The 9,658-nt window shown below is 51.2% G+C and overlaps 1 non-coding gene across 1 annotated transcript; it reads right to left on the bottom strand.

Annotated features, from left to right (window-relative positions):
* On the bottom strand, window positions 1–301 carry LOC149441506 (signal recognition particle RNA). Its single transcript, XR_016307363.1, has one exon.
* Window positions 302–9,658: the final 9,357 nt, after the last annotated feature.

Below are 9,658 nucleotides of genomic sequence, written 5' to 3'. Positions count from 1 at the left end.
AAAAGTCTGTGTCTCACTGTATCATCCAGGCTGCTCTACACCAGCTATTTGCAGGTGCAATCCCACTACTGATCAGCATGGAGGTTTTGACCTGCTCTGTTTCCAACCAGGGCTGGTTCACCCCTCCTTAGCACAACCTGGCTGCCCCAGGCTCCCCTAGAGCCACCATATGGATACCAAACGTAGGTAGGACACCCACTCAGTATAGCCAAGGGCAGACCAGAACTCCTGGACTCAAGCAATCCAACAGCCTCAGCCTCCCAAGTAACTGGGATTACAGATGTGCGCCACCGCACCCAGCAAAGGAAGCTGTTTGTCCTGAGATACTAGAATCAGAAGTCTCTTTGATCTCAATTCTGTCTTCTAGTGTCAATATTGCTTATTGCAATGTATTCATCAATAAATAAACCCAACATTTCATATTCCGGATATGTTCCTGTTGTACCATGTACTTGTATGAAAAAGTATCCTGTCCTTTTTGAATTGCTGACCAAAACTCCAAGATTCAGGTGATCCAACAGGCTCAGCCTCACAAATAACTGGGATTACAGACACACACCATTGTCCCCTGCGAGGACCCCAACCAGATCAGTAATACAAGACCATCCCAGCCTGATGTCACCACTCAGCAGAATGAGAAATGTCACTAACTAGGAACATCTACTGGCTGATTATATTCTTATGCATAATTTTAGTATTTTAAACAATGGGATGTTATCTGTTTTGGATCATACTGATTCAATGGTCAATTGATAGCATTTTATTCAGTAAAACTATCCATTCACATGGGGAACATATAATCTGAAACAGAACTATGAGCACCTTTTATATCTAGGACGGGTGTCGGCAACCCGCGGCTCCAGAGCCGCATGCGGCTCTTTTTCATCTTTGCTGCGGCTCCAGAGCACACTGCCCACCAGGTGACAGGCAATAGGGTTTCAGTGGTCGGCAAGCCGCGGATCGCAAGCCACATGCGGCTCTTCTGTGTGCCGGGCGCCAGCTCCCCTCCCTCCTCTCGGGCGGCCGCCTCAAAAGTCAGGACTCTTTTAATCCGGCCCGCGGAGCGTGGAACATTGGCTGTCAGGATGTAGGCGGGGCAGCCAGGATGTAGGCGGGGCAGCGTGACGAACTCCTCTCCTCTCACAGTCCGCCCTGAAGACCGGAACACAGCGCGGGAACACAGCGAGAGGAACGCGCGGAGCAAAGGTAAGTGAATTGAGACAATATGGGGAATGAATTACTATAGGGGGGATGAATTACTATGGGGGATGAATTACTATGGGGGATGAATTACTATATGGGGGATGAATTACTATATGGGGGATGAATTACGATGTGGGGGATGAATTACTATGTGGGGGATGAATTACTATATGGGGGATGAATTACTATATGGGGGATGAATTACTATGGGGGATGAATTACTATGGGGGATGAATTACTACGTGGGGGATGAATTACTACGTGGGGGATGAATTACTATGGGGGATGAATTACTATATGGGGGATGAATTACTATATGGGGGATGAATTACTATGGGGGATGAATTACTATATGGTGGATGAATTACTATATGGGGGATGAATTACTATATGGGGGATGAATTACTATATGGGGGATGAATTACTATACGGCGTAGCTACTCAACGTGGTTCAGCTCCGCCTCGCCACGAGTACAGTGCCTGGTGACGTCAGGCCTCCTGTGTGCGAGGGGGAGGAGTGACAGAGCCGAAACCAGCGTGAGCTAGCGTTGCATGAGCGTGAAGAAGAACACAGCACTGCGCGGGAGTGAAGAACAAAAAAAGGTAAGTTAATTTAACGTTTTCTATGAAAAGTAGTTCTGAGGGGGGGTTAAAAAAATATTAATAGAAAAGTGACAATAATATAATAATGTATTTATAATTTGGATTACATTGGGCCCTCATATTTACCGAAGGCTATGATTGTGATTATGACGATACACTGTGGCCCTGATTAACCCTTTGCTTACTGGGCCCTTAAACCCCCTTCATGACCAGAGCGCTTTTTGCGATTTGTCGCTGCGTCACTTTAACTAACAATTGCGTGATTGTGCAACGTTGTACCCAAACAAAATTGGCGTCCTTTTTTTCAAACAAATAGAGCTTTTTTTGGTGGTATTTGATCACCTCTGTGGTTTTTATTTTTTACGCTATAAACCAAAAAAGAGCGACAATTTGTTTTAAATGTTGCAATGGTTTTGCGGCTCCCAGTCTTTTTTTTCCCTTCGGAAACGGGTCCAAGTGGCTCTTTATGTCTTAAAAGTTGCAGACCCCTGATCTAGGAGATGATAGTGATGATGATATGATGATAATATGTTGGTATGATAATGATACAATGCTAATGATGTTGATAACAATTAGAGATGAGCGAATCGAAGTAGGCGAAGTGGAATTCCGAAAAATAGCCTACTTCAGACGCGCGAATCGAAATTTTTCCTAAAATGGCGGCGGACATGTGCGGCGACGGAGCGGGGATGTCTGGGAAGGCGCGCAGACAAGGCGCGCTAACCCATAATGCATTCCTTAATGACATGTGATCGCATTAGCCAATCAGCAGCCAGCCAGCCAGCACTGTGTAATGGTCGAGCTATAAATGGCGGCCATTTTAGAATTCTTCATTTGCCTCCAGTCATTCAAGAGAGGCAGACCGCTCTGTATTAGGGACAGAGTTAGGGCCACAGAAACGTTACTTGGGGACAGAGAAACGTTACTTAGGGACAGAGAAACATTACTCAGGGACACAGAATTGTTAGTGAGGGCCACAGAATCGTTACTTAGGGCCACAGAAACGCTAGTTAGGGCCACAGAATTGTTACTCAGGGACAGACAGAATTGTTACTGAGGGCCACAGAATTGTTACTTAGGGCCACAGAAACGTTACTCAGGGCCACAGAATTGTTACTTAGGGCCACAGAAACGTTAGTTAGGGCCACAGAATTGTTACTCAGGGACAGACACAGAATTGTTACTGAGGGCCACAGAATTGTTACTTAGGGCCACAGAAACGTTACTCAGGGACACAGAATTGTTACTGAGGGCAACAGAACTGTTACTTAGGGCCACAGAAACGTTAGTTAGGGCCACAGAATTGTTACTCAGGGACAGACACAGAATTGTTACTGAGGGACACAGAATTGTTACTGAGGGCCACAGAACTGTTACTTAGGGCCACAGAATTGTTACTCAGGGACACAGAATTGTTACTGAGGGCCACAGAACCGTTACTGAGGGCCACAGAACCGTTACTCAGGGACAGACACAGAATTGTTACTGAGGGCCACAGAATTGTTACTTAGGGCCACAGAAACGTTACTCAGGGACACAGAATTGTTACTGAGGGCCACAGAACCGTTACTTAGGGCCACAGAATTGTTACTCAGGGACAGACACAGAATTGTTACTGAGGGACACAGAATTGTTACTGAGGGCCACAGAACCGTTACTTAGGGCCACAGAATTGTTACTCAGGGACAGACACAGAATTGTTACTCAGGGACACAGAATTGTTACTGAGGGCCACAGAACCATTACTTAGGGCCACAGAAACGTTACTCAGGGACAGACACAGAATTCTTACTCAGGGACAGACACAGAATTGTTACTCAGGGACACAGAATTGTTACTGAGGGACACAGAATTGTTACTCAGGGACACAGAATTGTTACTGAGGGACACAGAATTGTTACTGAGGGACACAGAATTGTTACTGAGGGACACAGAATTGTTACTCAGGGACAGACACAGAATTGTTACTCAGGGACAGACACAGAATTGTTACTCAGGGACAGACAGAATTGTTACTGAGGGCCACAGAAATGTTACTTAGGGCCACAGAAACGTTACTCAGGGACACAGAATTGTTACTCAGGGACAGACACAGAATTGTTACTCAGGGACAGACACAGAATTGTTACTGAGGGACACAGAATTGTTACTGAGGGACACAGAATTGTTACTGAGGGCCACAGAACTGTTACTTAGGGCCACAGAACTGTTACTTAGGGCCACAGAAACGTTACTCAGGGACACAGAATTGTTACTCAGGGACACAGAATCGTTTAATGAAAGAGTATGTCAGACAACATGCAGAGGAGTGGCAGAGGAGGCAATGTTTTAGGAGCGAGCAGACGTGGCAGCAGAGGAAGGGGTCGAGGCAGCACTATTCGCAGCCAGAGGCTAGTGCTCCCGGTGTCATCCAGTACAGTGAGGAAGAGCTAACAGAGGGCGGTCAGGAACGGGGGGAGACATCCGCCTCTTCAGCAGCCAGGCGAAGAAGTAGTGGAGACGAGAGTGGCTCGGTAGCCGGTCTAGAGACAGGTCTGTCTCCTGACCCACACGCAGCCGAGGGGGCTAGTAGTGAGGCGGAGACCCTAATTGATGATGATGAGGCTGATCGCACTTGGCAGCCTCGCCGTCATCAGGCTATTGCTTCCGCATCATCAGGAGAAGAGGGTGGCAGCTTGGCAGCGAGCAAAACAGTCGGTGGGTTGTCTCCATCTCCACACTCTGCCATGTGCCACTTTCAGGTCTCCTCACACACTGCTGGTGTGTTCCATTTTTTGTCATAGGGTGCTGGCAGATTACGGGCCTCCCATAGCTGCTGCCAGGCCCCTAATCTGCCATGGGCCCCTATATACCGCCTCCTCATGCTGCTGCCAGGTCCAGAGTCTCTCATGGGTCCCTGTACGGCCTCCCATTGCTGCTGTCTCCATCGCCACACTCTGCCATGTGCCACTTTCAGGTCTCTTCACACTGCTGGTGTGTTGAATTTTTTGACATAGGGTGCTGGCAGATTACGGGCCTCCCATAGCTGCTGCCAGGCCCCTAATCTGCCATGGGCCCCTGTACCGCCTCCTCATGCTGCTGCCAGGTCCACAGTCTCTCATGCCATGTGCCACTTTCAGGTCTCCTCACACTGCTGGTGTGTTGAATTTTTTGACATAGGGTGTTGGCAGATTACGGGCCTCCTATAGCTGCTGCCAGGCCCCTAATCTGCCATGGGCCCCTATACCGCCTCCTCATGCTGCTGCCAGGTCCAGAGTCTCTCATGGGTCCCTGTACGGCCTCCCATTGCTGCTGTCTCCATCGCCACACTCTGCCATGTGCCACTTTCAGGTCTCCTCACACACTGCTGGTGTGTTGAATTTTTTGACATAGGGTGCTGGCAGATTACGGGCCTCCCATAGCTGCTGCCAGGCCCCTAATCTGCCATGGGCCCCTGTACCGCCTCCTCATGCTGCTGCCAGGTCCACAGTGTCTCATGCCATGTGCCACTTTCAGGTCTCCTCACACTGCTGGTGTGTTGAATTTTTTGACATAGGGTGCTGGCAGATTACGGGCCTCCTATAGCTGCTGCCAGGCCCCTAATCTGCCATGGGCCCCTATACCGCCTCCTCATGCTGCTGCCAGGTCCAGAGTCTCTCATGGGTCCCTGTACGGCCTCCCATTGCTGCTGTCTCCATCGCCACACTCTGCCATGTGCCACTTTCAGGTCTCCTCACACACTGCTGGTGTGTTGAATTTTTTGACATAGGGTGCTGGCAGATTACGGGCCTCCCATAGCTGCTGCCAGGCCCCTAATCTGCCATGGGCCCCTATACCGCCTCCTCATGCTGCTGCCAAGTCCAGAGTCTCTCATGGGTCCCTGTACGGCCTCCCATTGCTGCTGTCTCCATCGCCACACTCTGCCATGTGCCACATTCAGGTCTCTTCACACTGCTGGTGTGTTGAATTTTTTGACATAGGGTGCTGGCAGATTATGGGCCTCCCATAGCTGCTGCCAGGCCCCTAATCTGCCATGGGCCCCTGTACCGCCTCCTCATGCTGCTGCCAGGTCCACAGTCTCTCATGCCATGTGCCACTTTCAGGTCTCCTCACACACTGCTGGTGTGTTGAATTTTTTGACATAGGGTGCTGGCAGATTAGGGGCCTCCTATAGCTGCTGCCAGGCCCCTAATCTGCCATGGGCCCCTATACCACCTCCTCATGCTGCTGCCAGGTCCAGGCGAACGTAGTCACACAGGGGAGGAACTTCTCAGTGTAATGAACAGAGAAATCGACAGATGGCTGTCTCCGCGCAAACTGAAAATCGGAACCATGTTGACCGACAACGGAAAGAACATGGTGTCTGCTCTGCGTCAAGGAAGGTTGTGCCATGCGCCATGCATGGCTCACGTGTTCAATCTGGTTGTCAAGCGGTTCCTAAAATCCACCATCCCACTGCAAGACATCCTTAAAATGTCACGTAAACTTTGCATGCATTTCAGCCATTCCTACACCGCAAAGCACACCCTCCTTGAGCTGCAGCGGCAGAACGGAATTCCACAGCATCGCCTGATCTGCGACATTGCAACAAGGTGGAATTCAACCCTACACATGGTAGACCGCCTTTACGAACAGCGAAAGGCCATCACCGATTTCCTGATGTAACAAGCGGATAAAGGTACTCCCCTGTGTAACTTAGATGTCAGCCATTGGCAGCTCATGCGTGACACCTGCCGCTTGCTCAGGCCCTTTGAGGAGGCCACGCTATTCGTGAGTCGGCAGGACTATAGGATGAACGACGTCATTCCTCTGTTGCACGTCCTGGAACAAATGCTGTTAACAATGGCTGGTCAGGGTGCGGTAGACGTGGCGCACAGATCTCAACGCCACATGACCCCTGTGGGGGCAGGACAGGAAGAAGAGGAGGAGGTAGAGGAGGACATTTGTGCTCAGGAATTATTGAGTGAAATGGGTGGTTTTTCCACTCAGCGGACAGGAGTGGAGGAGCAGGAGCATCTTTTAGAGGAGGAGGAGGAGGAGACAGAGGACCCAGATGCACCGTGGCAGTATGCTGTGGAGATGGAGGCAGGGAGTCCCTCGCATTCCTTGGCACAAATGGCCCATAGCATGCTCGGTTGCTTGCGTAGCGACAGCCGAATAATAACCATCAGACAGAGGGAGGACTTTTGGCTGTCCACCTTGTTGGACCCTCGCTACCGTTCAAAAATGGTGGCCTTTTTCACACCTGCTGAGAGGGAGGCCAAAATAACGTACTATAAAAACCACCTATGTAGTCAGTTGGTCTCTGCCTTTGTGCGCCAACGTCCATCCTCAGACACTGTGGGCCCTGTGCGCTCGCGTTCCGCTGCCATGGCAGCAAAGGAGGGGTGGGGTGGTAGGAGCAGTGGCAGCTCCACCAGCAGTGGCTGCCTCAGTCTGCAGTCGATGATGAGTAGCTTTCTTCACCAGCGCAGTGAGGAAACTACTAACCAGCCGCAGCAGCAGCAGCAGCAGCAGCATCAGGTGGACCTGGAGCAGGACCTCAAACAACAGGCTTGGGCCTACTTGGACAGCACCCTGCCAACCGAGGTAGACAATCCCCTTGACTACTGGGCAACGAAACTTGACCTTTGGCCCCAACTAGCTGAATTTGCCCTTGAAAGGCTGTCATGCCCGGCCAGTAGCGTGGTATCGGAGCGCGTGTTTAGTGCGGCAGGAGGTATTGTAACTCCGCGGAGGACACGACTGTCCACCCAAAGTGTGGAGAGACTCACGTTTGTGAAAATGAATCAGGCGTGGATTAGTCTGGATTTCAAACCACCAGTTCCTGACACAACTGACTAAATCCGCCATGAATCATGCCCCAAACATGTGCCACTTTCAGGTCTCCTCACACACTGCTGGTGTGTTCCATTTTTTGTCATAGGGTGCTGGCAGATTACGGGCCTCCCATTGCTGCTGCCAGGCCCCTAATCTGCCATGGGCCCCAGTACCGCCTCCTCATGCTGCTGCCAGGTCCAGAGTCTCTCATGGGTCCCTGTATGGCCTCCCATTGCTGCTGTCTCCATCGCCACACTCTGCTATGTGCCACTTTCAGGTCTCCTCACACTGCTGGTGTGTTCCATTTTTTGTCATAGGGTTCTGGCAGATTACGGGCCTCCCATTGCTGCTGCCAGGTCCGTAATCTGCCATGGGCCCCTGTACCGCCTCTTCATGCTGCTGCCAGGTCCAGAGTCTGTCATGGGTCCCTGTACGGCCTCCCATTGCTGCTGCCAGGAGGCAGCAGGGTCGCAGCAGTGTTAGTGGAGGCAAACGGCCACGGAGTAGAGCACCAGCTCCACTGCAGCCTACCACCACGGCCAGTAGTGGTGCCGGTGTGCACGGAGGAAGTAGCAGTCAGCCAGTGAGGAGTAGCGGGGGCAAAGTTTCCTACTCGGTGGTGTGGCAATTTTTCGTCAAGCCGCCCGAGGAAGTAAACGTAGCCGTATGTCGACTATGTGGCCAGAAAGTCAAGCGTGGCCAGGGGGCCCATGCTGGGACTACAGCGTTGCGTCAGCATATGCAGCGTCGCCATTCGGTGGCCTGGGAAAACCGTGATAAAGATACGGCGGTTCTGCCTGCCCCAGCCCAGGGTTCCATTTTGTCATAGGGTGCTGGCAGATTACGGGCATCCCATTGCTGCTGCCAGGCCTTAATCTGCCATGGGCCCCTGTACCGCCTCCTCATGCTGCTGCCAGGTCCAGAGTCTGTCATGGGTCCCTGTACGGCCTCCCATTGCTGCTGTCTCCATCGCCACACTCTGCCATGTGCCACTTTCAGGTCTCCTCACACACTGCTGGTGTGTTGAATTTTTTGTCATAGGGTGCTGGCAGATTACGGGCCTCTTATAGCTGCTGCCAGGCCCCTAATCTGCCATGGGCCCCTATACCGCCTCCTCATGCTGCTGCCAGGTCCAGAGTCTCTCATGGGTCCCTGTACGGCCTCCCATTGCTGCTGTCTCCATCGCCACACTCTGCCATGTGCCACTTTCAGGTCTCCTCACACACTGCTGGTGTGTTCCATTTTTTGTCATAGGGTGCTGACAGATTACGGGCCTCCCATTGCTGCTGCCAGGCCTGTAATCTGCCATGGGCCCCCGTACCGCCTGGTCACGCTGCTGCTGGGTCCACAGTGTGACATGGGTCCCTGTACCGCCTCCCATTGCTCCCACTCTGCCATGTGCCACTTTCAGGTCTCCTCCCACTCCTGCTGGTTTCCATTTTGTCATAGGTTGCTGGCAGATTACAGGCCTCCCATAGGTGCTGCCAGGCCCCAAATCTGCCATGGGCCCCCGTACCGCCTCGTCACACTGCTGCTGGGTCCACAGTGTGACATGGGTCCCTGTACCGCCTCCAATTGCTCCCACTCTGCCATGTGCCACTTTGAGGTCTCCTCACACTCCTGCTGGTTTCCATTTTGTCATAGGTTGCTGTATGGCCTCCCATTGCTGCTGCCTCCACCGCCACACTGTGGCTCCAAACACTGGTTTTGGCCCCGTGACTGGCCAAATGAGTGAAGTGTGCGGTGATTCTAAGATCGACGGCACTCATCTGCATGTCATACTGACTGACAGTATTATTTCTCTTCCCCAGCAGACTCCAAGGGCATTTAAATTAAAGGTACAGTGTTCTGCACTAATATTAAGTCTCTCTGAAGCCTAGAAACACCCTTTTTTAAGTTAAATTCACAGCGAATATATTCGACTCGAATCGAATATTGTCCACGAATTCGCCGAATCAGTCGAATCGAATTTTTGAATACTTCGCTCATCTCTAATAACAATGACTATATGGTGAAAATGATATGATCATGGTGATGATGACCTGACAATAAA

The sequence above is a fragment of the Staurois parvus genome, unplaced genomic scaffold (assembly GCF_062004578.1).
Source record: "Staurois parvus isolate SC_StPar_1 unplaced genomic scaffold, SC_StPar_1.0 ptg000978l, whole genome shotgun sequence".
Lineage (NCBI taxonomy): Eukaryota > Metazoa > Chordata > Amphibia > Anura > Ranidae > Staurois > Staurois parvus.
The sequence above is the reverse complement of the archived record's forward strand: the minus strand, read 5'-3'. Positions and strand labels throughout refer to the sequence as shown.